Source organism: Sturnira hondurensis, unplaced genomic scaffold (genome assembly GCF_014824575.4).
Source record: "Sturnira hondurensis isolate 20B ecotype Veracruz unplaced genomic scaffold, ASM1482457v3 Scaffold0008640, whole genome shotgun sequence".
Lineage (NCBI taxonomy): Eukaryota > Metazoa > Chordata > Mammalia > Chiroptera > Phyllostomidae > Sturnira > Sturnira hondurensis.
Window position 1 is genome coordinate 24,435,122 of NW_028081271.1, and position 17,039 is coordinate 24,452,160.

Genomic DNA, 17,039 nt, shown 5'->3' on the forward strand with positions numbered 1-17,039 from the left:
AGTGCCCTCCCAGATAAAGTCAAGTTAAAGGAGTCCATCACCAAGCCTTTTATATATGAAAAGTCAAAGGGGCTTATTTAAGAAAAAGAAGATCAAAACTCACAGCTACAACTGAACTTACAAAACAAAAACAAAACTAACCAAACAACTAGAACAGGAACAGAATCACAGAAGTGGAGATCACATAGAGGGTTATGACTGGAGAGCAGGTAGGGAGAAATGGGAAAAAGGTACAGGGTATAAAAAACATAATTGGTAGGTACAAAATAGGAGGACATTAAGAATAGCATAGGAAATAGAGAAGCCAAAAAACTTATATACATGACCCATGGACATGAACTAAGGGGAGGTGAGTGGGAGTGCTGGAGGGTAGGAGGCTGTAGGGTCTGCTTCCAAATTGGTTTGAGTTCTGGTTTTCTTCCCTTCACTGTTGGTTCCCTGTATATTTTTCTTTATCTCACTTTGCATAGCCTTCACTTTTTCCTCTATTTTGTGACCATACACATCCATTTCTGTGAGCATCTCATTTACCCATGTTTTGAATTCTGCTTCTGATAGGTTAGCTATCTCTTTGTCCTTCAGCTCTTTTCCTGGAGTTTGGTTAAGTTCTTTTATTTGGACCATATTTTTTGGTCTCAGTGCACATGTTACATCGTAAGGAGTGTACCTTTGGGTATTTGCCATGGTAGGGCAACCTACCTTACTGCATTGTGGCTCTATATGTGGGGGAAGGGTCAGAGAAGTCCACAGTGCTACTTACTCAGCTCTCGGCCAGCTTTCGTCACTTCCCCTACCACCCACAACTGAATTGTGCCCTTCTGGTGCTGATTCCCAGGTGGCTCGGTTGGTGTATATTTAGAACTCCACAGGTCTCTACAACAAGCTCTCCTGGGATACCAGGAGTTCCTCTCACCACCACCACAACCCACTTAGATTTCTATAGCCATGGACACTGAGGCTTTGTTCTCTCACCCTAGAATTATAGGTTGCATGGTGTGTATCGCTCCCTGGTTGTTTCTCCTGGTTTAGCTCCATGCAAATAAATATGGGTTTGCCAGGCACCGGCTAGCCTATCTGGCCTTCAAGTCGCCGCCTTGCTGTGAGCCCTCTCCACCCAGCTGCCTGTTTCTGACCCTATTTCCAGTCAAGATGAGTGTTTCGTCTTTAACTCCTTAGTTGTTAACATATCCATACAGTTTGATTTTCTGGAGGCATTTTTAACTGTATTGTCTTTTTGGTTAGGCAAGGAGACAAAGTGTACTTAGGCCTCCATCTTGGCCAAAAGTATTATTTTATGTTTTCATTTTGACCTACTTTTCTTTACTTTTCTTTCCTCCCCCTGAATGTATTAATTTCTTTTTCAAGGGTTTCACTTTTCTTTTTATTAACCTAGAAGTTATGCACTCTAGTTCCATTTTCATGTTTTCTCAAAAATTTATAACACACCTTTAACTTAGCAAAGTTTATTATTATTCAATACTTTTAGCATTCTATAGGACAATATCAAGATTGTTCAATTTTAATTACTATACTCATGACTTACTCCATTATCAAATATTTTAACTATATTTTACATCCAATTATATATGTATCTTTTACTTATTGCACATTGTTGTTCAAGTACAGTTGTCTCCATTACTCCCTGTACCACTCCTGTGTGCCTACACATCCCCACTGCTTACCTTCAACCATTATCCCTGAAACACTCCTGCATGCCATACATATCCCTACCTCTCACGCTTAAACCTACTCCCCTTTAGCTTTGTCCATGTGTCCTTTATACGTGTTGCTTGCAAAACCTCCCCTCCTTCTTCCACATTACCTGCTCTTACCTCCCCTCTGGTAATTGTCAGAGTCTTCTTTATTTCAATATCTCTAGTTGTTTTGCTGGCTTCTTTGCAGTGTTGATTACGTTCTAATTATAGGTGAGATCCTATGGTATTTATGATTCACTACCTGAAATATATCACTTAGCATGATGCTCTCCAGATCAACTCATGTTGTTGTGAGAGCAGGAACTCCTTCTTTATTCCTGCTGCATAGTATTTTCTGATTTTACTTTTTGTAAGTGTACCACATATGGTGATGCACTTATTCACTGATGGGCACTTATGCTATTTCCAACACTTGGCTACTGTAAATTGTGCTGCCATGAACATTGGGGTGCACAGTTTCTTTTGAATTGTTCTTTTAGGATTAATAGGGTATAATCCCACTAATGAAACTACTGGGTCGAAAGGCAGCTCCATTTTTATTTTCTGAAGAAATACCATATTGTTTTCCACAGTGGCCGTACCAGTGTGCATTCCCACCAACAGTGAACTAGGGTTCCCTTTTGTCTACAAACTCACCAGCTCTTGTTGTTTGTTAATTTTGTTATGATGACCATTTTGACCAGCGTGAAGTGGTATCTCATTGTGGTTTTAATTGGCACCTCTCTGATGGCTTGTGGGCATCCTTTCATGTATCTCTAGGCCCTCTCTATGCCCTCCTTGGAGAAGTGTTTGTCCAGGTCTTTACCCATTTTTTAATTAGATTGTTTGTCTTCCTGGAGTGGAATCATGTGAGTTATTTAAATATTCTGCAGATAAAACCCTTGTCCAAGGTATTATCTGCAAATATATTTTCCCATACATTTTAAAAATACATTTTAATTGATTATACCATTACAGTTGTTATATACCCCCCTTCCTTCGCCACCACCCTGCACACCACCTCCCCCACCATTCCCCCCCATTTAGTTTATAACCACGTGTCTCAAGTTCATTAGATTTTATATTTCCCCTACTATCCTTGCCCTCCCCCCTCTCTATATTCTACCTACTACCCATGCTATTTTCTGTACCTTCTTCCCTTTCTCCTCCTCCCACTCCCCTGCTGCTAACTCTCCATGTGTTCTTCATTTCTATGGTTCCACTCCTGATCTAGCTGACCTCTTAGTTTGCTTTTGTTTTAGATGTGGTTGTTAAAAACTGTGACTTTGCTGTCCTTTCACTGTTCATATTCTTTATTTTCTTTTTCTTATATAAGTCTCTTTAACATTTCATATAATAAGGGATTGGTGATGATGAACTCCTTGAATATGATCTTATCTGAGAAGCACTTATCTGCCCTTCCATTCCAAATGAAAACTTTGCTAGATAAAGCAATATTGGATGTAGGTCTTTGGAGTTCATGACTTGGAATACTTCCTTCCAGCCCCTTCTTGCCTGTAAGGTCTCTTTTGAGAAATCCACTAACAGTCTGATGGAAAGTCCCTTGTAGGTGACTATCGCCTTATTTCTTGCTGCTTCTAGGATTCTTTCATTTTAATCTTGGCTAATGTAATTATGATGTGCTTTGGTGTGTTCCTTTTTGGGTCCAGCTTCTTTGGGACTCTCTGAGCTTCCTGGATTTCCTGGAAGTCTATTTCCTTTGCCAGACTGGTGAAGTTCTCCTTTATTATTTGTTCAAATAAATTTTCCACTCGTGGCTGTTTCTCTTCCCCTTCTGGCACCCCTATAATTTAGATGTTGGAACATTTAGAGATGCCCAGGAGGTTCCTAAGCCTCTCATTTTTTGAATTCTTGTTTCTTCATTCTTTTCTGGTTGGTCATTTTTTTTCTTCCTTCTGGTCCACTCACTTGATTTGAGTCCCAGTTTCCTTTCCATCACTACTGGTTTCCTGTGCATTTCCCTTCATTTCAATTAGTTTAGCCTTCATATGTCCCTCTAATTTATGACCATAATCAACCAGTTCTGTGAGCATCCTGATGACCAGTGTTTTGAACTGTGCATCTGAGAGGCTGGCTATTTCTTGGCTGCTTAGAGTTATCGGCTCTGGGGCTTTGAGTTCTTCTTGAGCTATATTTTGGACTGTTCATGCCTATTACATATGAGTAGTGGAGCCCTAGGTGTTCACCAGGGCGGAACCACTCAGTCGCTGGGTTGTGATGCTGTGTGTGCGTGTGCGGGGTCAAAGGAAGTCAATGGCAGTCCCCTCTGCCTCCTCCCGCCAACGGGGCCTCGGTCCGTCTCACTGCTCACTCCTTTGCTGGTTTATCTGTGCACGAGAATGTGAAAAACCACAGTCAGCATACCCCACACCATCACTGGGTTCTCGATGCTACACAAGCTGCCTGTGCACCTGGGTCGCCTGGGACGGGGGATCCTTCCTGCCTGACCCTGCTCTGCTGCTGGCTCTGCCCCTCATACTGGTCCCAGTTGAACGGTTTGTTGTTGTCCGACTTCCCCTATAGTTCAGTTTTCTGTTCTTTGGCTGAGTCTTTGTTTACTAAACCTTTGTTGTATTCAAACTTGGTTGTGGGAGAAGGCACAGTGTTTCCACCTACATCTCTATCTTGGCGGAAGTTGCATTCCCCCATATATTTTGGTTCCCTCTTCACTTTCCCAATGTTTCTTTAGCCAAGCATAAGGTTTTTATTTTGATGAAGTCTCATTTCTTTATTCTTTAATTGATGCCACTGCTCTAGGGGACAGGTCAGTGAACATACTGCTGCATGGAATATCTCAGATTTTCTTCCCTCTGTTATCCTCTAGAACTTTTATGGTGTCAGGACTTATTTTTCTCTTTTATCCAACTTCAGTCTATTTTTGTATATGGTGGAAGTTGGTGGTCGAGTTTCAAATTTTTTCATGGTTTTTTATTTAATTATTGCAAGTACAGTTTTCCATCCCCCACTCCAATCCCAGCCCCCCCCCCCGTCCTCCCCACCTCCCTCCCATTTCCACCCCCCCCCTTAGTTGCTCACCATGAGTCCTTTATTCTCGTTTCTGTGAATCCTTACCGTTTCCCCCTGAAACTCTGAAATTCTCTACCCTCTGGTCCCTGTGAGACTGCTCTGAATTTCAGTGTCTTTGGTCACAGTTTGCTTGCTTGTTTTGTTGTTTAGGTTCCTGTTAAACGTGAGATCATATGGTATTTGTCTTTCAACACCTGGCTTATTTCACTCACCATAATGCTTTTCACTTCATCCATGCTGTTGCAAAGGGTAGTAGCTCCTTCTTTCTTTCTGCTGCATAGAATTCCACTGTTTAAATATACCATAGTTTTTTGATCCAGTCATTTACTGATGGGCATTTAGGTTGCTTCCAACTCTTGGCTATTGTAACTTGTGCTGCAATGAACATTGGTGTGCACAGGTTCTTTTGGATTGCTGTTTCGGGATTCTTAGGATATAATCCTAGCAGTGGAATTGCTGGATCAAAAGGCAGGTACATTTTTAGTTTTCTTAGAAAATTCCATACTGTTTTCTATAGTGGTTGTACCACTCTCCAATCCCATGAACAGTGAACTAGGGTCCCCTTTTCCCCACAACCTCTCCAACATTTGTAGTTTGTTGCTTTGTTTATGATGGCCATTCTGACCGGTGTATAGTGGTATCTCATTGTGGTTTTAATTTGCGTCACTGTGATAGCTAGTGATATTGAGCATCTTTTCATGTGTCTCTGGATCCTCTGTATATTCCTCCTTGGAGAAGTGTCTGTTCGAGCCCTTTGCCCATTTTTTAATTGGGTTACTTGTCTTCCTAGAGTAGAGTTAAGTGCTTTGTATATTTTGGAGATTAAACCTTTGTTTGAGTTATCATTGGCAAATATGTTTTCCCAAACATTTGGTACTCTTTTTTATCTTAATACTGGTTTCTTTAGCCATGCAGAAGCTTTTAATTTTGATGAAATTTGTTTATTCTTTCATGTCCGTTGCTCTATGGGACATATCGGTAAAAATGTTGCTGCATGAACGATCTGCAATTTTCCTGACAATGTTCTCCTCTAGGACTTTAATAGTATCACGGCTTACATTTAAGTATTTTATACATATTGAATTTATTTTGGTGTATGGTGTAAGTTGGTGCTCAAGTTTCATTTTTTTTTTTTTTGCACGTAGCTGTCCAGTTCTCCCAGCACCATTTGTTGAATAGGTTATTTTTACTCCATTTTATGTCACTGCCCTTTGTTGAATATTAGTTGACTGTAGAGTTGGGTTTAACTCTGGGCTCTCTGTTCTGTTCCATTGGTATATGTGCCTGTTTTTATGCCAATACCAGGCTGTTTTGATTACAGTGTCGAGTTTCAATTTTTTGCATGGAGCTGTCCAGACTTCCCAACACCATTTGTTGAAGAGGCTATCTTTACTCCATTTTGTGTTGCTGTCACTTTGTCAAATATTAATTGACTGAAGAGACTTGGGTTTATTTCTGGACTCTCTATTTTGTTCCATTGATGTATGTGTCTGTTCTTATGCCATTACCAGACTGTTTTTTTATTAGCATGACCTTGTAATATAGTTTGATGTCAGGTATGGTGAGCCCTCCTACTGTATTCTTCATTCGCAAAATTGCTGAGACTATTTGGGGTCATAGTTCAATATAAATTTTTGAAATGTTTGTTCTAAATCTGTGAACAATGTCATTTTTGTTTCAATAAGGATTGAGTTGAATCTATAAATTGCTTTGGGTAGTATGGACACTGAGATTATGTTAATTCTTCTAATTCATGAACACAGTAATGTTTCCATTAGTTTGTCTCTTCCTTAATACCTTTCTTCTGTATTGTGTAGTTTTCTAATACAGGTCTTTTAGACTTTGGTTAGATTTATTCCTAGGTACATTATTTTTCTTACTGCCATATTAAATGGGACTTTTTCCTGGATTCTCTTTCTGAGATTTCCTTTGTGCTTTACGAAAATGCTTTCATTTCTAAATACTGACTTTCTATCCTGCTGCTTTTCCAAATTCATTTCTTAGATCGAGTAGTTTTTTGGCACAGCCTATAGGATTTTGTATGTACACTACCATGTCATCTGCAAACAATAAACAGTTTTGCTTCTCCCTTTCCAGTTTGGATGGCTTTTATTTCATTTTCTTGTAGCTCACTGTGGCTAGGAATTCTATTTCTATGTTTAATAGCAGAGGTGAAAGTGGGCATTCCTTTCTTGTTCCTGTTCTTAAGGGGCAATTTTTAGTTTTTCCCATTGAGTATGATATTGGGCGTATGTTTTTCATTCACAGACTTTATAATGTTGAGGTATGCTCCCTCTACTACCACTTTTTATAATAAATGGGTGCTGTACTTTATCAAATGCTTTTTCTGCGTCTATTGACATGATTATGAGATTCTTGTTTTTCCTTTGGTATATGTGACATATTACATTGAGAATATTGTACCATTCCTGTATCTGGGATGAATCCCACTTGAACACAGTGTATGATTTTTAATGTATTGCTGGAAGGGGTTAACCAATATTTTGTTGAACACTTATCGAGTCCATGTTCATCAGGGACATTGGACAGTAATTTCTTCCTTTGTTGTGTCTTTATCTGGTTTTGGGATTAGGATGATGCTGGTTTCATAGAGCTGGGAGTCTTCCTTCTTCTTAGACTTTCTGGAACAGTCTGAGAAGGATAGGGGTTAGTTCTTCCGTAAAGGTTTTATAAAATTCTCCTGTGAAATCATCTGGTTCAACGCTTTTCTGTACCTGGAGATATTTGATTAATGCTTCAATTTCATCAGCTGTTATTGGTCTGTTCAGGCTTTCTGCTTCTTCTTCATTCTATTTTGGAAGATTCTTTTTTTCTTAAAATTTGCCCATTTCACCTAGGTTTTCAATTTCTTGGCATATAGTTGTTTGTGGTAATTTCTTACAGTCTTTTGTATTTCTGTGGTATCAGTTTTAATCTCTCCTATTTCAGGTCTGATTTTTTTTTTATTTGGGTCCTCTCTTTCTCTTGATGAGTATGCTCAAAAGCTGGTTGATTTTGTTTATCTTGTCTAATAACCAGCTCTGGATTTATTGATCCTTTGCATTGTTCGTTTACTCCCTATGTCATTTAATTCTGCTCTGATCTTGGTTATTTCCTTCCTTCTACTCACTCTGGGCTGTCTTTGTTGTTGTTGCTCCAGTTCTTGAAGATGTAGGGTTAGGTTGTTTATTTTAAATGTTTCTAGCTTTTTAGGTAGTCCTGTATTACTATGAAATTCCCTCTCTCTGCTGCCTTTGCTCTTTCCCATAGGTTTTGTACTCGTGTCATTTTCATTTGTTTCCAGAAACTTTTTGATTTCTTCCTTGATCTCATTCTTGACCCATTCATGATTTAATAGTATGTGATTCAATCTGAATGAGTTTGAATGTTTTTGAGTTTTTTCCTTGAGGTGGGTTTGTAGTTTAGTCCCTTGTGGTCAAAGAAAATAGTTGATATGATTTCAATTTTTTTTTCTTTAATAAAAGATTTTATTCATTTATTTATCTTTAGAGGAAGAGAGGGAGAGAAACATCAATATATGGTTGCCTTTTGTGTGTCCCCTTCTGGGAACTGGCCTGCAGGGAATGGGCCTGCAACCCAGGCATGTACCCTGACTGGGAATCGAGCCGTGATCCTCTGGTTCACAGACTTGTGCTCAATCCACCGAGCCACACCACCCAGGGGATTTCAATTTTCTTGAATTTGTTGAGGTTTGTTTTGTGTGATATCATGTGGTCTATCTTTGAAAATGTTCCATGTGCAATTAAAAACAATCTGTATTTTGCTTCTTTGGGATGAAATATTCTACATATCAGTTAAGTCTATTTGATTTAGGGCATTGTTTAATGCTGTAATATCCTCGTTGGTATTTTGTTCTAAAGATCTATCCATTATTGATCGTGGGATGATAAAATCCCATAATATAATGTGTTGCTGTCTATATCCTTCTTGAAGTCCTCCAAGATTTTGTTTATATATCTGGGTGCTCCCATGTTGGGTGCATACATATTTATAATGATTATCTCTTCTTGATGAATTCTTCCCTTGAGTATTACGTTGTGTCTTTCTGGTCTCTTTTATGGCCCTTTTTCTGAAGTCTGTTTTGTCTGATATGAGTATTGCTACCCTGGCTTTTTTTTTTCCTGTCTATTCACTTGGAACTATTTTTTTCCAACTCTTCATTTACAGTCTGTGTAGGTGTTTTGTTCTGAGGGGGTCTCCAGTAGGCAGAATATGTGAGGGTCAGGATTTCTTATCCATTCAGCTACTCTATGTCTTTTGATAGAAAAATTAAAACCATTTACATTAAGGTTATTATTGATGAGTGACATTTTACTTCCTTCATACCTGTGATCCTCTCTCTCTCATTCTTATTCTTCCTTTTCTTAAAGCAATCCCTTTAGCATCTCTTGCAGTGATGGTTTGGTGAAGATGTAGTCTTGGGATATTTCTTGCTTTTTCCATCTCGCATGGAGCATTTCCATTGAGAAGTCAGCTTCTAGCCTTTTGGGGGCTTCCTGGTATGTTACTTTCTGTTTATCCCTTGCTTTTAAGATTCCTTTTCTTTGAATTTGCCACCTAAATTATGATATGTCTTGAAGTGTGCCTCTTTGGGTTCCTCTTGATTCCTAGATTTTTGTGACTTTTTTCTCTCATCAAATTAGGGACATTTTCCATCATTAGTTTTTGACACAGTTTTTCTATCCCTTGCTCTTCTTCTTCTTCTGGTATCCCTATTATATGGGTATTATTACATTTTATGTTATCCTGCATTTCCCTTAACCCATGTTCTTTTTGAGCCCTTTTTCCCTTTTCTTGGTCTTTTTCTACCTTGCCCTCCAGCTCACCGATTCAATCCTGTGCTTCATCCAGCCTGCTTTTGATTCCTTCTAATACGTTCTTCAATTCAAAAATTGTATTCTTCATTTTCTCTTGGTGCTTGTTGATAGTTTCTGTGTCCTTTTATATTCACATATATTTTTCAGTAAGTTCCTCGTAATTTCCCTGTAGTTTTTCATAATTCCCCGTAAGCTCACTGAACTTCCTTATAAACAGTGCATTGAACTCAATATCTGATAGTTCACTTGTCTCTGTTTCATTTAGCACTCTTTCTGATGAATCCTCCTTTCCTTTCGAGTGGGGGTTGTTTATTTGTGTTCTCATTATTTGTGGGACTCCTCTTGTTTGATTGGGCTTTTTGAAATTATCTTTTTTTGACTTCCTGAGTTTGTAGTGTGAACTTCTACTATAGGAGACCTGAGATTCAGAGGTGCAATCCCCTTGATCTCCTGAACTTGATGCTCTTGTGATGCCGTATATACTGTGTATGTTGGTTCTCTAGATGTAAATGGGTTTTGATTCTTGTTGGGGCATTCTTTGGTGGGTCCTTTCCTCTAGCTGGTTGAATGAGGATCACTCTGCCCACCATATCTTGTATGCAGTTGTTCAGGTGCTGCCAGAACCAAACCACAAAGCCTAGGAAACAAACCTATATCTGCAAAAATAACTATACCCTGCAATCCCACTATCAACAGCAAATGAACCAGTATTAATAATGGTATAAAGAGTTTAAGACTGCCTGGTGGGCGTAGCTCAGTGGATTGAGCGCGGGCCTGCGAACCACACGATCGCGGTTCGATTCCCAGTCAGGCCACATGCCTGGGTTGCAGGCCAGTTCCCGGCAGGAGCCAGTTCCCAGCAGGGGATGCATAAGAAGCAACCATACATTGATGTTTCTCTCCTTCTCTCCTTCCCTTTCTGTATAAAGACAAATAAATAAAATCTTTAAAAAAAGGTTTAAAAAAAGTTTAAGACTAATATAAGAAAGGAGATAAATAAATTATAGTATAAAATCTAATTACTTAATATGCACAAACTTGATGGATAAGAAGTGAATGTTAAAAAGCTGTGCAGGAAAGAAAATAATGCAAATCATGGAGAAGACCACAGTGGATTTCGCCTTGGCAGTCTCTAATATTTACTAGTGTTTCTCTTTCTGGATCTGTCTTTGATGATATCATATGTTGACCCCACCTGACCTTAAGCAGTTTGTTCTGAGACAGCCAGGGATCTACTGTCTGAGGCTATGTCCTTCAGTTTTTAATCAAGTCATCTGCCTTAAGCAGTCAGGTTTAAGCCCCAGAGGGCAGGGCAGAATACCTCGTGGAGTCAGGCCTATTGGTTCCCCTAAGGCTGCTGTTGCTTGGAGGGGAGTGGTCTGCTTTAGCAGGATGGCTGCTTCAGTGTGGGGCATGACTTGGCATTGGGATTTCAGGAACTACTCTCTCAGCTCTCTCCCCAAAGCTTTTGTCTTCAGTCTGTCCTCAGGCTTCTCTAGCCCACTCTGCCCTTGGGAGCCCACTATTGCCTAGTCCAGAGCGTTGGGCAATTGGCTCCAAATGAAAATTTGTGCTTTGGCCCTTTCAATGGCAATTTGAGTCTCCAGCCATCCATCACTGGAAAAGAGGAACCTTCCCACTTTTCGCCACTGCTTTTTATCTGTGTACATTTTTAGTTCAGTTGCTCTAGGCTGGGAATCCCAACTCAGGGTTCAGATCCCACATGTTTCAGGGGTTCCAACTGGTTCCCTAATTATCCTTCTGGAGCTGCTGCCTTGGGCAACTAGCCAGCCTTCTTCAGTCTCCACCTCACTCCTCACTAGTAAGATTGAACTGAAGCTGATTCTTCTGTCCGAGGTTATTGTTGCTACTTTCTGTTGCTATTGTTCAGTTGTTTATTCTGGGTGATTTCTGTGTAATTTAGTTGTAATTCCCAGTTGGTCCTGGGAGGTTATTGTGGTTCCATTCACTCCTCCACTATAAGGAACCTAGACAAAATGTATTCTTTGTTTTATATAGCCAACGAACATTCACAATTTTCCAAATACTTACTACTTTATTTTCATCTCTTGCATTTTTACACGTTTCAGATAATTTTCTATGTACTTGAAGTACACATCCTTAAAATTTCATTTTTCTTAAGTATGCTGGTGCTAAACTCTTAGTTTGATTGTGTATGTGTTTATTTCATATTTATTCTTTTTTAGCAGAAAAATAACTTATAAGGAAAAATTGAAGTCACTGAGATATTCCTAAACACAATGGGTAATTAAATTGTTATACAGTTAGACAAAGAAATGGGACAATAGGAAAAAATAAGTGATAGAGACAACAAAATGAATATATCTCACAAATAAAACATTGAATAAAAGAAGGCACAGTATGACTTGGCTGGGTGGCTCAGGTGGTTGGAGCATCATCACATATGCCAAAAAGTTGCAGGTTTGATGCCATTCAGGGAACATCCCTAGGTTGCAGGTTCTATCTCCGGTCACAGAGAATACAGAAGGCAACTGATCAATATTTGTATCATCACATCCATGTTTTTCTCCCTCTCTTTCTCTGTCCCCACCCTCCCCTTCTCTCCTCTAAAATCAATTAAAAAATCCTTGGGTTAGCGCTTTTAAAAATATGAAGAACAAAGAAGCCAGAGGGTATGTGGTGTGCATGTACTGTATTTTTCCATTTATATAAAGTTCAGCAACAGGCAAAATAAAAATATGGTGTCAGGACAGTGATTACCTTTGGTGGCAGAAGGACTACAAGAGAACATGAGGAGGGATTTGGGATTCTGGTTCCCAGATGTGTTCAATGTGGGATATTCACTAGGCTGTATACTTTTACATGAACTATTTTCTCTATGTATGCTTCAATGAGAGCCATACAGAAAGAAATTAACAAAATTAATTAAATAGGCATATCAAAATCTCACCAATATGTGTTTGAAAAGCTCGGTTTGGTGCTGTAGGTCTCAGTAACTTCGCAAATCTAACTCAGAATTTGCAGGAGCACATCTGTTGCTGCCACTGAGCACTACATGCTGCTTGCTTTTGGCTAGTGGAATCCTCTGTCTGGAACATGCAGATATCATGACCTGAAACTGATTATTTGTGTATTTGTATATTTTCTGTCTCCCCAATTAGCACGTGATCTCACCACTGACACATATTCAACAAATATTTATTAGATGTGTTTGTATTTATATCCTTCCATAACTGAGCAAATTCACCTTCTCATGACTGCATTCTTTCATCTTTATTTTAAGCATAGTTTATTGATTATGATATTAAAATTTCCCCACATTTTTCCCTTTATTCGTCCTCCGCCCTGCACCCCCCAACTCTCCAGCATTTCCCTTCTTAGTTCATGTATATGGGTTGTACACATAAGTTCTTTGAATTCTGTCTCCTATACCACTTTTGACCTCTCTCCATTTCATGCCTACCAATTATGCTTCTTATTCCCTGTACCTTTTTACTCCTGTTCCTTCCCTTCCACTCTCCACCAAAAACCCTCCATGTGATGTCCTTTTCTCTGATTCTGTTCCTGTTCTAGTTGTTTGCTTAGTTTTTGTTGTCTTTCTTTTTTTAGGTTCAATTGTTGATAGTTGCATGTTTGTTCTCATTTTACCATTCATATTTTTTATCTTCTTCAGTTTCTTAGATAAGTCCTTTTAACATTTCGTATAATAAGGGCTGGGTGATGATGAACTCCTCTAACTTGACGTTATCTGGGAAGCACTTTATCTGCCCATCTATTCTAAATGATAGTTTTGCTGGATAGAGTAATCTTGGATATAGGTCCTTGCCTTTCATGATTTGGAATACTTCTTTCCAGCCCCTTATTGCCTGTAAGGTTTCTTTTGAGAAATCAGCAGATTCTCTTATGGGAACTCCTTTGTAGGTAACTCTCTCCTTTCTTCTTGCTGCTTTTAAGATTCTCTATCTTTAATCTTGGGTAACTTAATGATGATGTGCCTTGGTGTGTTCCTCCTTGGGTCATACTTCTTTGGGTCTGTGAGCTTCCTGGACTTCCTGGAAGTCTATTTTCTTTGCTAGATTGGGGAAGTTTTCCTTTACTATTTGTTGAAGTACATTTTCAATTTCTTGCTCTCATTCTTCTCCTTCTGGCACCCCTATAATTCAGACATTAGAATTTTTAAAGTTGTCCCAGGGGTTCCTAAGCTTTGCTTCATTTTTTTGAATTCTTGTTTCTTCACTCTGTCTGGTTGGTTGTTTATTTCTTCCTTTTGTTCTATACCGTTGATTTGAGACCTGGTTTCCTTCCTGTCACTGTTGGTTCCCAAATATCTTGCTTTATTTTACTTTGGGCATCCTTCATTTGTTCTTTCATTTTGTGACAAAAATCAATCAGTTCTGCCATCACTTTGATAAGCAGAGCTTTACATTCTCCATCAGATAGGTTGGCTATCTCCTTATCGCTTAGCTCTCTTTCCGGAGTTTTCCTCTGTTGTTTCATTTCGGCCCTATTTCTTTGTCTTGGCACATTTGTTAAGTTGTAAAGGGGTGGGGCCATAGGTATTCACCAGGGCAGGGCAACCTTCATTACTGCACTGCAATGAAGGGAACCAATGCTGTCTGTGGCGGAGGGGCTAGCAAGGGAACAATGCAGCTAGCCTGCTTGGCTCTAGCCCCACTTTCCAACAAACCCTCATGTAAGATTGGGAGTTTCTCCCATAGCAGCAACCCTCACCGTAGTTCACAGTGAGCACTGCATCTCAGTTTCTCAATCAGCCAGCTCCACCCATATGGTCTACTGCCTCACCTCGGGTTCTCTCCATCTACCCACATTACCAGTCCAGTTCACAGTTTCTTCAATTACTTGGTTGCCAAAGTTCCACGCAGTTTGATTTTCTGGCACTTCTGGTTGTTATCCTCCTTTTGGTTGTGCGAGTACTTGAAGGGTATCTACCTGTGTCTTCATCTTGGCCAGAATTGCCTTTGATGAAACCTTTATTTTTTTAAAACATTTTTTTCTGCACATGGAATTCAGGTTGGCAGGTGATTTTTTCTCCAGCATACTGGAAAAACCTGTCAACTGGCTCTGGCTTCTATCATATTTGAGAAGGCAGCTGTCAATCTAACTACTGTACATTTTCAGAATGATGTTTTTCTTTGCTTTTAACAATTAATAATCTTTTTATTTTGAGATAATTTTAGATTCACATGTGGTTGTAGAAAAATACAAAGAGATCCTGTGTACCAATGTCTGGCTGCTTTTAAAATGCTCTCTTTGGCTTTATTTTCCTCCAGTATCACAATATTATAGTCAGGTGTGGATTTCTTTTTATTTATGCTACTTGGAATTCATGGGGTTTTGAAATCCTAACATCTGTTCTGGAAATTTTAAAGCTATTATCTAATCACATAATGCCCTATACATTCACTCTTTTCCTCCTGGAGTACCAACTAAAGGAAGGTTAGACCTTCTCACACTATCTTTACCTTGTCTTTCTTAAGTTGTGTCTAATTTGCTGTTAAACTTTTCCCCTTAGTTTTTAATTTTGGTTATCACACTTGTCAGTTCTAAAAGTTTTATTTGCAGTTCTTTGTTCAGATCTGTTAAATCACTTTTTAGAGTTCTCTCTTTCAAGCTTTTGTTTTTCAATCTCTCCTAACAGTAATTAAATATAGTTGTTTTATATTTGTGCCCAATAATTTCAACCCATCAAAGCTTTGTGCCTTTGCCTGCTGTTTCTACTGCTTCTTACTCATCCTATCTTATTTGTGTACCTAATTATTCTTGACTGTATGCTGGTTACTATATTTGACTATTACTTAGAGGTAATTAGAGACCTTTGATGATGGTACTGTCTCAAAAGAGGACTTTGCTTTGCTTTTGGCAGATGCCTTAGGGGACCACCCGTTCAGGACAACCTCAATCTAAGTGCAAGAACTGAGGTAATCTAGACCACTGAGGGGATGCCAGCCCAGGTAGCAAAAAAAGCACAATGGCTTATTTACTTACAGTTCATCTTTACTCTATGTGTTACCCTCTAAGATCTTCCCTTAAATTTGGGGCTCCTTTATCAGATTCTCTACCTTGGGTGACTCAGGGTTTTGACATATTTCCCTGGTACTTGAAGGCCACGCAAAACATGTATCGATTTAACAGGTGCTTACTTAATAACTCAAAATATTTTCAGAACAAATGGGGTTTTCTGTATTGAGATTAACCTTTCAGAATATATGACTTTAAATACAGATTTTTACACTGAAAATTTCTTGCTGACTTATTTATTTATTGTTTATGAAGTTATGGATATCTACAGATCACACTCAAGAGCACTGAAGGAAATAGAGTGATTTCTTAATTTATCCAACCCCTGTCTTTCTGAGAACACAATATCATGGCTATAAGACAGAATGAAGTTGAAACAGACGGAAGGACAGATGGATAAAACATGAACAGAATTTTGCCAAGTGAATGGTAATCAGAAAAGATCAGGCTCCTGTCACTGCTTGTGAGTATCTGTCTCTCCTTCTAACCTAATGCCCCATTAATGTATCTGGAGAAACTACCAGCTTCCTGGAAGGAATTACAACTTAGAGCAACTGCCTTTCAAGATGCATGTGACATGGGGGAAGTAAGAAATCTCAAAGAATCCAAGTTACTTTTTCTCTTTGATGTTCCAAAACTGATCTTTTTTTTTCCTGTCACATTTGATGTTTCTGAATCTTATACCACTTCTGCAAAGCATAAAGTGGAGAAAGGCTTGAAAATATTATGGTTTGTTCAATAAGCAGAACCTACTACCTGAATCTGGGCCTAAAAGTTATCCTTTCTGGTTTGAATTTTCCACTTTCAAAAATAATCAGAAAAACCAGATCATCTGTTTATACTGCTTAAGTAACTAGAGTACTGATTTTCCACAAATGTGCCCTTTTCTGATCTTGTTTCCAAATATAATTCCAGGTGATATCAAAAGGGGCTGGAACATAATCTATAAAAAATATATTTGCTTCCTAAGTCCAAAAGGAAAGAAAACCACCAAATCAGGAAGAGAATAAAGAGAGAAAGGGTGAGGTCAATTTAATTGAGTCAGCATTCTCTGCCCTAAGGAGTAAAAATACGCTATTGACAAGCATTAGTGACACAGGGCAGTTGGTTCTTTGGGGAAGTAACAAGAGGTTAGATTTGCCTTATTCTCTCCCTATGCCGGCAGTGAGGACTTTTGGTTTTGCCCAAGAGCCAATTCAGGAAAATTTGCAAGCTAGATTTTTTTCTTATTCAAAATGACAATAGTTCTACTGAATTCTGCGAAAAAGACAGCTCTTCCTTCAAATTTGAGATGATAAGATAACAGACATTGTTTTTACCACTGACAGTTTAATATGTGGACACATTCAAGAAGTAGGAATAAGGTAGGAGGTGGTTATTAGTGTTTCCTTCAGGAAAGTTTTTAATCTAGGTTCTAGATCACCATTTAAATGACCTT

General features: G+C 38.8%; 1 protein-coding gene across 5 annotated transcripts in view; it reads right to left on the minus strand.

Moving 5' to 3' along the window:
* Positions 1–17,039, minus strand: part of NINL (ninein like) — a 179,916-nt gene that overhangs the window by 109,020 nt on the left and 53,857 nt on the right. The window lies entirely within an intron of this gene.